Raw genomic sequence first — 15397 nt, 5'->3', positions numbered from 1 at the left:
TTATTCCTTTCTTTTTTCTGACAATGCCTGCTGCATCACGAAGGTAACTTGGTCATTTGAAGTAAGGATATTTTCAGCATTCAGTCACCTTAGCGCTATAAATAATCTTACTCTATTGCTTTATAAACGTATTTTCCTAATATTATACTGAAATACCTCAGGCTCATCATTTATTTGTCACTGTCATGTCAGCCAAAAAGCTGCAGGTCAGCTTTCCCTATACCTATGGGGCCCTCCACTCAATCCTTAGTCGTTACTCTTTCTTGGAATGCATGGTTGATTACTTCCATTTAACTCAAGTGTGGCATTTTTTTTTAAGTTGCCTAAAGTATACGCAGGTATTTATCAACGTATTACCTTAGTGGTAGATGAACTAGATGCCCATAATTAAAAGTGATTCTTTTATGATAAAGCACCTATATATGGCATTCTCTAAAAAGCCAAGGCCGTGGGGTGGCCAAGAGGGCCCACTTAGAGACTTGGGATCTCAGCAGGAAATGGGAAGGTTGCAATAAGTCGGCCGGTCAAAGAGAATCAACTAGTTTTGTTTTGATCTGAGTAGGCTCATAATAGGGAATACCGATAGCAACTTCTGCTGAAGCAATTGTAGCAGCTCATGCACCTATTGATTTTGCACCTTCTAACATTTCGAGTTTCGAATTCTCCTCACGCTTTTTTCATCATTACAGGATTATATCTTCAAGAACACTCGCATCGTCGATTCTATCCATTAATGACACAAGGTAGACCCCGCATATATTAAATTAAAAATAAAATTAAAATGTTACACATTGTTAGGATGACATAATCTATTCCTTAGCATTTTGTTGGTGCAATTCGACAAAATTATGAATAGTGCATTCGTAACTTCTTTATCTGGGTTCTAAAAAAAATTATGTATTTATAAGTACTATCCTATTTGATATTTAATACCAAAAAAATAGTGACTCCAATTATTAACACCAAGTAGATCACATAGGGAACAGTTTGTCCATTTTTTTTCTTCTCTTCAAAGTATTATTTGATCAAATATTGGACTATGATTTGGAAGCTTCTATGAATAGTTTAATTGTTGTAGGATTAAAAGATACAAAATGAATTGATAGTAACGTTTATGTGTTTATACTTATTTTTAAGTGGAGAAGAGCAAATATACAATCTTTAATATTGCTTTTCTAATCCAAATGTCAGGCCCGTGCGTAGCACGGGCTAAGCACCCCAAGTTATAAACTATGTTAGGAAGCTCAACAAATTTTTATTTGACTTTTTAAAACACTTATGAATACATTTAATGTTAAATATTACCCCATCCCCGTCAATTATGTAGCTCACTTTTCTTTTAATCAGTTCCAAAAAAAATATCACTATTTTATAATTAGAAATAACTTAAATAAATAATATGCTACATTTAATTTTAATAAAATGATTTATAGCCTCCACACAAATATCTAAGGATTATTTAGACCACAAATTTCAAAAGACTTCTTTTCTTTTTAAAACTTTGTGTCAAGTCAAACTGTCATATAGATTGAGACGGAGGGAGTATAATTTATAACAACAACAACAACATAGCCAACATAATCCCACAAAGTGAATCTGGAGAGGGTAAAGTGTACGCAATCCTCACCCCTTACTTTTTGACGGATATAAGACTGTTTCTGAAAGATCTCGGCTGAAGAGAAAACATGACAAAGAAAGTTGGGAAAATAAGGTAAAAGGGACATCTCAGAGTGAAATGAAGGATAAGGGGTTTTATTTTCTTTTTCTATTTTTTTTATTTTACATGGTTGATTAAGTTTAAAGGGGGGTAGATTAGAATTATTAAAAGTTTAGGGTCAATAATTAAAAGTAAAAAAATCCAAAAAAAAACCATACCACCTCTTCCTCTCTTATACGATCTCTTTCTTTTCTTCTTCTCCTCCTCTTCTTCTCCTCCTCCTCCTTCTCTTATTTTTCTTCTTTTTCTCCAACTTCTTCTTTAGATCTGAAAATATATATTATTTTTGAATAAGAGTTCTTGGGGATCGTTAAAAGTTCACCTAAGAATATTGTGTTATAAGGAGATTTGATTTTTCAAATTTGATTTTGTGTTGATTTGAAGTGGGTATTGTTTGAACTTGTTAAAATGATATTTAGAGGTTGAATACAAAATTTAAGATCATTCGGATGTGATTTGGATTGATCTAGATCAAAATCGTCCTTGAAAATTGTTGTTATATTAAGAATATGAGATTATTTACAGGTGCAATCTGTGCAATTCAGACTCTATATATAAACAACTCATGGTTGTTTAAACAATTCGTGGTTGTTTATATATGCAACTTTTGCTGGTTCAGATTTGTGTATAAGCAACCTTAAGTTGTTTAAAAAAAATATGATTGTTTACGTCTGCAACATGTGCAAATTCGTATTTGCACTAAACAATCACGAGTTGTTTAAAAAAATTGTGTCCGTTTGCATCGGCTCTTTGCAAGTTCAGGCTTTATGTATAAACAACCACGAGTTATTTAATTAATCTGTGGTTGTTTACGCATGTAACCATTGCAAGTTTAGATTTTAATCCTAGGGTACATTTACAAAGAGAGCAGACAAAATTCATGTCCATATGCATCTATTAAATTTGGAATTTTTTTTTATTTAATTGTTGTATTTTTCGACAAAACATGCAGTTGTTTAGACATGAAAGTTGTGGTTTATAGACTTAAAATTCTGCTTGCACAACCACAAATTATTTAAAAAATATGTGATTGTTTAAACACACCCTAGTTGTTTACAATAAACAACAAGAAGTTACCCAGGTTGTTTACATGAGAATCACACTCGTTGTAAATTATTAGTAGTAAACAATCATTGATTATTTAAAGAAGTATTGATTATTTACTATAAACAACAAGAAGTTGTTCGGGCAGTCACATGTTGTTTACGTAAGAACCCACTTTTTTTGTAAATTATAGTAAACAATCAATGGTTGTTTAAACAGACACTGATTGTTTACAATAAACAACAAGAAGTTGTGCAAGCAACCAATTGTTATTTACATTTGCTTACGTGTAATTCTTCATTAAGTCACTCGATTGATGTTCAATTATTATCAAATTAATATTCAATTAAGTCATGTTATGTATAATTAACTATTAACTTAATAATAATTGAACGTCAAAATAGTCATTCGACATATACTTAAATTTTAATTTATTGATTTAATGAAAATTAAACATCAGTTGAGTGACTCTAAATAATAACTTATCGATCTAGTGATAGTTGAACAATAGTTGGGTGATTATATGAATAATCGGACATTAACTTATTAACTTGATAACATTTGAGTATCGAACGAGTCATTCTACAAATAGGTTAACTTTAACTTATTGATCTGATTAGAATTGAACATCAAATGAGTGAATCTATTAATAATAATAATTTAATAGTAACTTATTGATATAGTGATAATTGAACGTCAATTAGGTGGTTCTATAAATAATCGAACATTAACTTATTGACTCAATAACAATTAAACATCAAATGAGTCATTTTACATATAGGTCAACCTTAACGTATTGATTTGATTAAAATTAAAGATCAGTTGAATGACAACAATTAGGTAATTCTATGAATAATCAAACATTAACTTACTAACTTGATAATAATTGACCATCAAACGTGTCATTCTATATATAAGTTAACCTTAACCTATTGATTTGATCACAATTAAACATTAGTTGAATGATTATATTGCTAATTTAACAATAACTTATTGATATAATGATAATTAAATATTAGTTGTGTGATTATATTGATAATCGAATGTTAACTTATTGACTCTATAATAATCGAACATCGAACGAGTCATTTTTACCGATAGCTAAACCTTAACTGAATGATTTGATTACAATTAATCATCATTGAGCATTTTTACTAATAATTTTAACAATAACGTATTCATCTAGTGATAATGTGAAAATTAATTGAGTGATTCTATGAATAAATAAATAAACAACATGTTTTTGTTTAATAAATAACCGTATATTTATCTCAAACAACTCATTATTTTTTAAACAACGAGTGAGTTGTTTGACCAATCACAAGTTGATTACGTTAAACAACTCCAGGTTACTTAAACAATATGTGGTTGTTTACATTAACTTACATTTAATTCTTCATTACTTTACTAAATTGATATTTAGTTATTAATAAATACTCATTAACTAGATGTTAATCTACTAGTAAAATTCGGTTGATATTTAATTTTCATTAATTCAATAAATGTAATGTTAACTAGTCGTTGGGCTCTTGTTCCCGATTCAATGTTTATATTCTCTTTGTCCTCCTTCCTCATGTGGGGAGGTATTTTTCTCCAAAAGCTCTAAAGAAATCTCTCAAAAAATTTCAAATGGCACTAGATTTATAATGTAGTTATAATACATGGACAAAGTATTTTGTGTAAATAATCATAAGATATTCTGAAGTTATTTGTGTAAACAATAACAAGAAGTTGTTTAAACAATATATATACATGGAGCCTATATGTGCAAAGTTCTCTATGTAAACAAATATATTTATTTTAAAACAACTACAAGGTTGTTTAAACAACCTAAAGTTGTTTAAACAACTAGTAGTTGTTTGAACGTAAAACCTACATGTGCAAGTTTTTTGTGTAAGCAACTTTGTAGTTGTTTAAATAGCTTAGTTAATTTAAACAGTATCATAGTATAAAAAAACATACAGATGAAGAATGCTAAAATAATTTTTTATCTTGAATCCATAGAATAGACATAATACCATCTTTTTTGAAGTAATATACACTGGATTGGCAAAAAAATTCAAGAACCAAATCACTAAAGATAATATACATTAATTTAAATATTTTAAAATTTTCTTCACTAATCAAATGCAAAAGTAGAAGGTGAGGTTGAATTTTATTTGGGCACTGAGATTGAAGAAGAAGAAGAAGAAGAAAGAAAATAACGCTGTTGCAAAGAGGATGAAGAGTAGAAAAAGAGCGTATGTTTTTCTTCTTTTGGGTGTGGGGGTTTGGGCGTGGGGGGGGGGTAAAAAGATGCTTTTATAGATGGGCCTTTGTTCAAATTAAAGAAACTTAAGGGTATATAAAAACTTGGCTTTTAAATGAATCTAGCCTCGTTAAGATAAAGTACCTTTTGCCCAATTTTTAAAACTTGAGTCTTAAATCCTCAAATAGATAACTCAAAAGTCTCTTTTAATTCTATCCCCCAAGAAAGTTAGACAAGAATTAACACAAGTAAAGAAGTAACAAGGGGGATAGAATTAAAAGAGACTTTTGAGTCATCTATTTGAGGATTTAGGACACAAGTTTTAAAATTTGGGTAAAAGGGACTCTAGTATAATTAGGTATTAATGGGGTTATGCTCATTTAAAAAAGAATATTTTTATACACCCCAAAGTTTTGCTATTTACAACCTGTGCCCAACATATAAGAGGGTTTTTTAGCCAAAAGGGCAACAAAATTTTTCCATTATCAGCTCTTTTTTAAGCGGGAAATTTCTCCTCCCCCCATTCATCTTCATCTTTTTTTTTTTTTTTTTTTTTTTTTTCAATCTCAACACATTCCAGCCTTCCAAACGCCTTGCTCTCTTCAAACTAGGGTTAGATTTATCTTCATTGAACAAAAATGAAGTCTGCATTTGCCTTCTTCTTCATCACTAAACCAAAGATTTTTTAATTTGTGTTACTTCTCTGTTCTTGATAGTAATTTGTTAATACATTGTTTGGGAATTTGCTTCAAAGGGGATAAACAATTTCATCTCGTTGATTTAAGGTAATAATTTAACGTTCTTCATCGTTTTCTAAATTAAACATTCTGTTCTTCTATATTGTTAATAAACAACCACACGCTGTTTATAAACAACATGCAGTTGTTTATAAACAACTGCATGTTGTTTACACAAATGACCTGCATTGCACATGGTGTTTACATAAACATTATATATTTTTTAAAATCTCCATGTAGTGTTTACACTAAAAAACTGCACATCCTAATGTATTTAAATATTCATATGTAGTTTAAACAACTGCATGGTATTTATGCTATGAGTTTGCACTGCACATGCAGGCTCCATGTAAACAACCAAACTTTGTTTAAACAACCACAAGTTGTTTACACTGCGAACCTGCGTATAAATTCTCTATGTATAAATACTGTACTGACTATAATATTGTCACAAATTCTAATATGTATCTATGTAATATCTGCAGGTGTTGTGACAATTAATGGGGGACAAAATACTATTAGCAGTTGATCTACATGGTGAATGGATAGAGACCGATGAGCGTTATAATTGGAAGTCGAAGGGTGGTCTTACAGTACCGATACTAGTGAGGAGGGATATTACGTATGATGAGTTTGTTGATATCGTTATTACTAGGTGTAAGTTATGTTGTGCGCCGAAGGATCTCTCAATCACTTACATGCTCAGCATTGTTGCAACGGAAAAAGCACATTTTTCTGAAATAAAGGATGATGATGATTTGCTCACTTATTTAGCTGATGTTGACAAAGATGGTCGTCGTTGGCCCATTCTAAGGGTAAATGTGGTTGAAATTGGGCCGATAGAAGTTCCAGAATCTGGAGAAGCAATTGGAGTGTTCCCTGGACTTGCTAGCAATACAATAGGGCAAGAAGAAGCTGGAAATTTTTCTGGGATTTGATTACAATACCGAGGGTAGAAGCTACTAATAGTTTTCAGATTTTGATTATAATAACAGGTGGGTAGAAGGGTAATTCCTAGTAAGAAGATACAAATTCTTCTATTAATCTTTTAATATTTAAGATACAGGGGGTTGAGGGCTCAACACAATGTAGCCACAGTCGTGAAGACGGCACAGGATTTTTCTCGGGTCTAACTTTCAAGAAGAAGCAAGAATTGAAAATCCTATTGAACCTTGCTGCCGTGAAGAATAATTTTAGTTTTGAGCAGGTAAAGAACACAAAAAAAATCTACAATGTCAAATGTGTAGATAAGAATTGCAAGTGGCGACTGCGTGCTATGAAGTTTGAGGGTACCGATAGGTTTCGTATTACCACATACCATAATATGCACATATGTGGAGTACAACATCTTACAAGCCATCATCGACACGCAACCGCTGAAGTCGTTGCTAAACACATTGAAAATAAGTTTATCGAGTGGAACAAATAAAACGCCTATCTACAAGAGAAATTAAGGAAACAATATCGTGTAGAATTGGGATGCAAGATTAGTTAACTTTTTGAGTGACGGAAGTGTCCGGAGGGTAGTTATATTGCAAAATCTTTGACAAGAGGAACACCGAACACGGATATGAAGTTATAGATAAGTACCGTCATATGATTCATGTTACAAATGAAGGAAGCAAGACGATTTGAAGGTTGATTCTTTTAAGGTGTTCTTGTATTTTTTTGTATCCTATGGAGCTTGGATAAATGGATTTGCTTATACAAGAAAAGTCCTAGCTGTTGATGGAACACATTTGTTTGGAAAGTATGGCGGAGTGTTGTTGTCTGCTGTGGCGTTGGATACCGAAAATCACATATTCCCCTTGGCATTTTGTGTAGTAAATTCGGAGGGTGATGCCTCGTATCAGTATTTTTTTGAACAATTGCTCGAGATCGTCCCCAACACTAATGAGTTGTGCATAATTTCTGATAGACATCCATCTATAAAGAAAGTAGTTTCAAAGATTTATACTGAAGCTCATTATGGAGCTTGCATGAGGCACCTTGGTGAAAGCATCCGCAAAAACTTTCACTGTGGAGATTGGATGCACCATTTTTATGATGCAGCGAAAGCATATCGGAGGGACGAGTTTAATGATAATTTTCAACAAATCAAAGATTTGGATATGAGTGTCGCCAAATATCTTGAGGATGTTGGTTTCCACAGATGGAGCAGAGCACACTTCCCTGGCAACAGGTACGTTATAAACAACCAGTGGTTGCTTAAACAAATTATATTTGCTTACACTAAACAACAAGAAGTTGTACAATCACTTCCTGATTGTTTACAGTGCAGATTCTTAGTTAATATGTATGTATTTCTTGATGTTCTAGGTATGATGTAATGACCACCAACATTGCTGAGTCAATTAACTCAATGTTCTTGGCGGAAAGAGAATTCCCGATTACGGCTCTATTTAATTCTATAAATAGGAGGTTTGCTCAAAAGTTTCACGAGAGGCGTATGGTGTTGGCCAACACATCAACCATATGTGTCCCTTCCGTTGAAAGAAAAATAAGAGAAAATGTAACTATAGGCAATACACTATTGGCCCATCAAATAAGCTTCCACACTTTTAGCATCATCGGGTCATGGTTCGGTGGCTATGGTTGATCTAAACAATAGAACATGTTCTTGTAGAGAGTTTGATTTGGACAAAATACCTTGTCCACATGCTATTGCGATAAGAACCAGTTCGGGGATGATTATGGATTAAGAGTTTATGATTTTGTTTCTCCATATTATTCATGATGGTCATACAAACATGCATATGAAAAATCAATTCATCCAGTGTTATCTGAAGAATTTTGGGAGCTTCCTCCAGAGCTTTTGGAGAGTAAAATACCTTGTCCATATGTGGTGCGCAAGCCGGGAAGAAAGAAGAGAAAGCGGGCACCTTCAATCTTGGAGCGGGGTTCAAAGAAGAAGAAAAATAAATGCTCCATATGCAAAAGAGTTGGTCACAAAAGAACTACGTGTAGTCTCAGAGCGAGACAAAATGAAGGAACAAGCGAAAGTGTAGCTTCTTAAATTCGTACTTGCAATTGAATCAATCTATTTTGTACTTGCAACTGAATTAATGTACTATGTTGGTTGTTTTTGCTATTGGTCTTTACATGTGGATATTGTTTGTTAACAGTTTAAAGTTTTTCCCTTAAAAAGTAGGTAAACAACTAGTGGTTGCTTAAACAGACACTAGTTGTTTTAAAATATCTAATTATTTATACTGGAAAATTATTGCTCATAAAAATATTGGTAAGCAAGAAGAAGTTGTTCAAGCAACAATAGACAATTGTTTAAACAAATAACGATATAATAAACAACAAGAAGCTGTTCAAGCAACTCCTGATTGCTTATACAATAACGTCGTATCTCGTAAAAAGTAGGTAAGCAACTAGTGATTGCTTAAACAAATAATTGTTGCTTACAAAACAACAAGAAGTTGTTCAAGCAACTCCTGATTGCTTATACAATAACTTCATCTCTTGTAAAAAGTAGGTAAACAACTAGGGGTTGCTTAAACAAATATCGATTGCTTATAATAAACAACTAATGGCTGCTTAAACAAATATTGATTGCTTATAATAAACAACAAGAAGTTGTTCAAACAACTCCTTATTGCTTATACAAGAATTTCAATTGGACATTTATATGAATATTTGAACATCAACTTATTGACTTGACAACAATTCAACATCAAACGAGTCGTTCAATTAGTAATTAAACCCCACTTAGTAATTTGATCACAATTGAGCATCAACTGATTGACCCTACTAATAGTATAACTATAACTTATTGATCAAGTGATAATAGAATCAATGTTGTTTGATTATATGAATATTTGAACATCAACTTATTGACTTGACAACAATTCAACATCAAACGAGTCATTCAATTAGTAATTAAACCCCACTTAGTAATTTGATCACAATTGATCATCAACTGATTGACCCTACTAATAGTATAACTATAACTTATTGATCAAGTGATAATAAAATCAATGTTGTTTGATTATATGAATATTTGAACATCAAGGCAGGACTGGGGAGTGTATGCCGGATCCAGCATACAATCTTTAAGAAAAAGTTAAAGTTATGCCGGATCCGGCATAACTAAAAGTCTGCCCCTCAAGACAAAGTTCCCAAATTCGTACATCTTTTAGTTAAACATAACTAAAAGTCCGCCGGATGGGATACAAAATTTAAATTTTGCCTTATAAGGCAAACTTTTTTTTTTTTTGAAAGTCTATTTTATTCCATCCAAAAAACTTTTACAAAGACAAAGTTAAAGCCATACCAACAATGACCACAAAGTCCTTTTGTGATGGAGCATTCAAAATAAAGATGGGAAAATGTTTCTTTTTAGAAGATGCAATCAGGTGGCACTTGAATGCCAAATTTCGAAGTCTATCAACAATTGCTAACTACTTTGTATTGCCTGTGCAAAGTGTGAATTTGTATACGGGATGGACATTTGGTTGCAGCATAATACTTTTCCATGTAACTTTAGTTTATATGCTTGAAAAAATACATATATATGCTTCAAGGCAAAGTTTGCCCATAAGGCATAAGTATGCCCCCATCGGCATAAGTTTGGTAAATCCTTAACAAGTTTATGCCGATGGGGGCATACTTTTAAAGGGCAAACTTTTATACGGATTCATAAACTTGTGAAGGAATTATCAAAGTTATGCCGGAACCGGCATACTTATGCCAAGTCTGCCCATAAGGCATAAGTATGCCGGGTCCGGCATAACTTTGGTATTTCCTTCACAAGTGTATGCCGGGTCCGGCATAGCGAAATTTAAACTTGCCTTGCGAATTTTTTTTAAAATTTTGACTGCGCGTGGGTTCGAACCTGGAACCTATGGGTGTTAGCCGAAGGGCAAATTTTAAAGATTTCAAATATGAGGGTAAAATTTGTTTTAGTGGGGATCGCGAATTGCCCCTAATTGTTTACCTACTTTTTACGAGATATGAGGTTATTGTATAAGCAATCAGGAGTTGTTTGAACAACTTCTTGTTGTTTATTGTAAGCAACAATTATTTGTTTAAGCAATCACTACTTGTTTAACAATTTTTTTATGAGCAATAATTTTCCTATATAAATAATTAGATATGTTCCGAAACAACCAACTTCTGTTTAAGCAACCACTAGTTGTTTACCTACTATTTAAGGGAAAACTTTATACTGTAAACAAACCTACTTTTTATGAGATATAAATTTTTAGCGTAAACAACTACTGTGAATGTTTAAGCAACCACTTAAGTTGTTAAACAACTTCATGTTGTTTTAGTAAACAACCATATATAAACATCATAAACAACTACTGTGAATGTTTAAGCAACCACTGAAGCTGTTAAACAACATCATGTTGTTTTAGTAAACAACCATCGATAAACATCATAAACAACTACTGTGAATGTTTAAGCAACCACGTAAGCTGTTAAACAACTTCATGTTGTTTTAGTAAACAACCATACATAAACATCATAAAAAGATCCATAGCATCTTCTACAAATTATCCATAAATAGTCATCATACTTTCACATCAAGAAATAGTCTAACAAAAAGATCCACCACAAATTTATCAACAAAAATTGTGCCAACAAACACATCCCTAGTTTATAGTTCCACTCTTTCCTTGCTCTTATCAATGTCAAGAGGCTTGTAAATATCAGGCAGTAGATTAGTCACACTTATCCTCTTCTTCGTTTTACGTGCACCAGCAGTAAATGGAGTTCTTATGTATTTGGAATTCCTTAACATCCTCCTAGGCTCGAGTTTTTTATTCAAAGTAGATAATTCTTCTACAAGTTGTTTGACAGACTTCCCCATGTCTTTGAACTCCTCCTCCATTTTAGAAATTTTCAGTTCCAATTGGCTTTGTTTCTCCGCACAAGTGAGACATTCACAGGAGCACTTGGCATTTGAAGGACAAGCACCAAAAGATCCTGCACCAACTCCTCCTTCACTATACTGACCACCAAAATCAAAGTTGACTGGACTACCAACAAATCTGTCACCAGAATTCACCAAAGGGCTCCGCGGGTTCCTTTCGTCACCCGTCCCTCTCGGGAGTGTTTCTTTCTGCACCCCCACCCCTTGGTGGGCTCCTTTCCTCTACCCCATTCCTTACTGGGATCCTGTCCTCACCACCAACCTCCCTAGCTCCTACTTCACCTGTTGTGATTGTTGTCACCCCAACCAATTCTGCTTTTAACATATCAATTTTTTCGTCGGCTTCTTCATTGGAAAATGGCTCAAGGTCCTTCATGTATTTTTCCTTTTTTTCTCGCATTTGTAGGAATCGAGAAAGGGTGCACTACCGCATAGAAAGAACAAAAATTCAATGTTATGATCTTCCTTTATAAACAACATCATGTTTATTAAACAACTGAATATTGTTTAGTTCAAACAACCTCAAGTTGTTTAATCAAGTCTCAGGTTGTTTAAGAAAGTCTTAGGTTGTTTAACAAATTTAGAGAGACTTACGTTTTCATCGGGTACCGAATGGATCCGTAGATTTTTTTAGGCCTCCATACGACATCCACCTTAGCATACGTGGCAATGTCCTCTCGTGGGGAACATTCTTAGCATTTCGTTGAAGTTTCGGAATAGCTTCAAAAGCCCAAGCCTAAATTACGTAACAATAAATTACAATCAATATAAATATTAAAAGCAAAATAATATAAAAAAAATTATTTAGTTACCAGGAATGCCCACGGGAAGCCGTAGAGGTTGTATTCAGATTTTATTGGTTTTGCAAGATACTCAACAGTCAAAAGATAGCTTTTGAGACCCCACGGATATTCATTGAAGACAGAGGGCTTGCAAGCTAGCTTGGTCATGTCGGCATCAACACCTGACGATATATCTCTTGCACATAAGATGCAGTGATAGAACCAAACCAAGGCAAGTGAAAACTTAAAATTTTTTGGTGTTTGTGTGATTTGATCTTTTCAAGGAGGAAGTTAAAATGCTTTTTCCTTCCTTGGAAACAAATTCCCATAATGGTTCACCCTTCTTTACCCGACTAGCCAATGCCTCTTCAGAAGGAAAGGGGTGACACCGTAGTCCCGTCATCAAGGCAAATTCCCTTAATCCAAAACACACAGGCATATTTTCATATTCAAACCACAGCTCCATCTTTTTCTGACAAATGATGCGTCGGAGTAGAAGACCATGAACTATCAGCGATCCAAAATTTACTCGCTGCATTGGAATATCCATAAAATGCCCAAAACAACTTTTTTTGAACCTATCTAAAAGACCTTGTTCTATCAGAACTCCTCTGAATTCAAGAAATGCTTTTCCTCCTAGAGGTGACTTTACAAAAATCTTTCCCGGAATATCACCGTGCGTGGAATAATGTGTCTTGAAGCTATATTTTGTAAGATCAATGGACTTGATGCATTCGGGAATCTCGTATTAGAATCATCAAAGAACCGTACATGATTATAAAATTGATTAATTAAAAGAAAGTATAAAAAAGCCACAAACATATGTTGTTTGAACTGGTGGTAGTTTAAACAACTAGTTGATGCTTAAATAACTACTGTTTGTTTACAATAAACAATTAGTAGTTGTTTAAGCATCCATCAGTTGTTTGAACTAGTGGTAATTTTCTAAAAATTAGTAAATGGATGCTAAAACACCTACTCTTTGTTTTCACTAATGACAATTTAAAAAAACACTCACATTTGATCTCGAAGGGGCAGCATTCGCATCATGTAATACTTTTTTCTTTGTTCGAAAAGTACATGATTTGTTTCTTCTTCCCTTTCTTCTCCACTTTCATTTTCTTCTTGTTGATCCGTTGATTTCTCATCTTCTCGCATTTTCTTCTCCACTTTCATTTGGTCCTTCGATGCGTTGATTCCTCATCTTCTACACTTTCTTTTCCACTTTCACTTTTATCTTCCCGATCTATTGATTCCTCATCTTCTACACTTTCATCTTCTCTAACTGAACCACGAGCTGATGAGGTCAATTCTTCTATTTCCTGAGCTTGTGGAAACCTATCCGCTTCTCCAGCAGAAGCAGACTCCTCTTCCGTTGACCTTGCCTTTTTTCTAGGCCTACTTTTATAAACTTTCTGATTTTTTGTTTCCATTTTATCTACATACATAAAGCATCATAAAATTATCAACAATAGACCAAATGAATAAACTTCTCGAAGTTATCAAATAAACACAAGTTGTTTAAACATATGCGATTGTTTACACGTAGAAGAAACTCTAAAACAATAGCAGCCACAAAATACTTAGAAATTCTGAAACAATAGCAGCCACAAAATAACATATTTCTTGCAAGCATAGAGCTAAATATAACACCAATTTGAAAGGGATTACCTTAAAATTAAAATTGTCTTCAAGGTGAACTTGAAGGCTGACAAAATAATGCTGATGTACTTTCGATTTTCGAATAAAGGAGAAAGAATTGGGGAAAAGAAAAGAGAAGAGAAGAGAGGAGAGGAGAACGAGAAAGAGGAAGAACGGGATGCGTTAGAAAAATGGAGAAAATGAATGGGATTTTGGGTTTTATTAAAAGTTTTTGATCTTTTAATTTTTTACCCTAAGTTTACAAATATTTTAATTCAACCCCATCTCTTCATAATTAACCCCTAATTAAATGTTTATAACAAAAGAAAAGGAAAAAGAAATAGAAATCCCCTATCCTTCATTCTACTCTCAAAGAACCCTTTTAGCTCATTTTCCCAAGTAACAAAGTGTTAGGATTTTCTTAAATAGGTGTGAATGGGAATAGAATAGTTGTGACTTTTCTGATAAGGCATAATGACACCTGTTCATACTATCCTTTGTTAGTTATAATACTTAGTCATTCCATCAGATTTTCCTTATGAATTTTCTGAACTTCAAAACTTCTTCTTCCTCTGCACAAATAAATTCCAGTGTAGTTTACTGCCGTTGAGTGGTTCGTTGACACCGTTGTTTTAGGTACCGATACACCGGTGAGTAAGATCGTTCTATCCTGGGAGGATATATTCCATTAACCTCGGGTACTTGAGGGGAATAATTTCCTTAAGGAAACACTGTGAATTCAGTGGGCTTGAATTTATTTTCCCTTTCTCTTTTCAGATTCTGTTTTAGATTATTTTTTGAATACAGATTGACAACACAAAGTACTATAAATAAGCATTATGAAGAAAAGTAATAGAGCTCGTTTGGATTGGCTAAAAGTTACTAAATCAGCTTATAAGTCATTTTTAACTTATTTGGGTGTTGGATAAAATAGAAACAGCTTAAATTAAGTTAAAAAGTGCTTAAAATAAGTCAAAAAAATAAGTGCTCAACCCCAACTTATTTTTTTTGGCTTAAAAGCCATTTTAATTTGACCAATAACTTTACTCTTTTATCCTTTATATTTTCTATTAATTCTAATACTAACCTTACCTTTAAAAACCCTTTAAATACTTTTATCTAAACACATAACTGCTTATTTATAAAATAACTTTAAGCACTTAAAAAGTACTTTAAGCACTTATGCTTAAAAGCTATTTTTTGAAGCCACTTTTTAAATGGGTTTTCAATCAGTTAATTGTAAAAAATATATTTTGAATATGCCTTAGAATTCAAATGTGTTTTGTTGTATTTCAAACCTTGTTCTTCATCTTCCTCTGTGTTGTGAGAAGAGTCTCTACA

This window comes from Lycium ferocissimum, chromosome 11 (genome assembly GCF_029784015.1).
Source record: "Lycium ferocissimum isolate CSIRO_LF1 chromosome 11, AGI_CSIRO_Lferr_CH_V1, whole genome shotgun sequence".
Taxonomy (NCBI): domain Eukaryota; kingdom Viridiplantae; phylum Streptophyta; class Magnoliopsida; order Solanales; family Solanaceae; genus Lycium; species Lycium ferocissimum.
The sequence above is the reverse complement of the archived record's forward strand: the minus strand, read 5'-3'. Positions refer to the sequence as shown.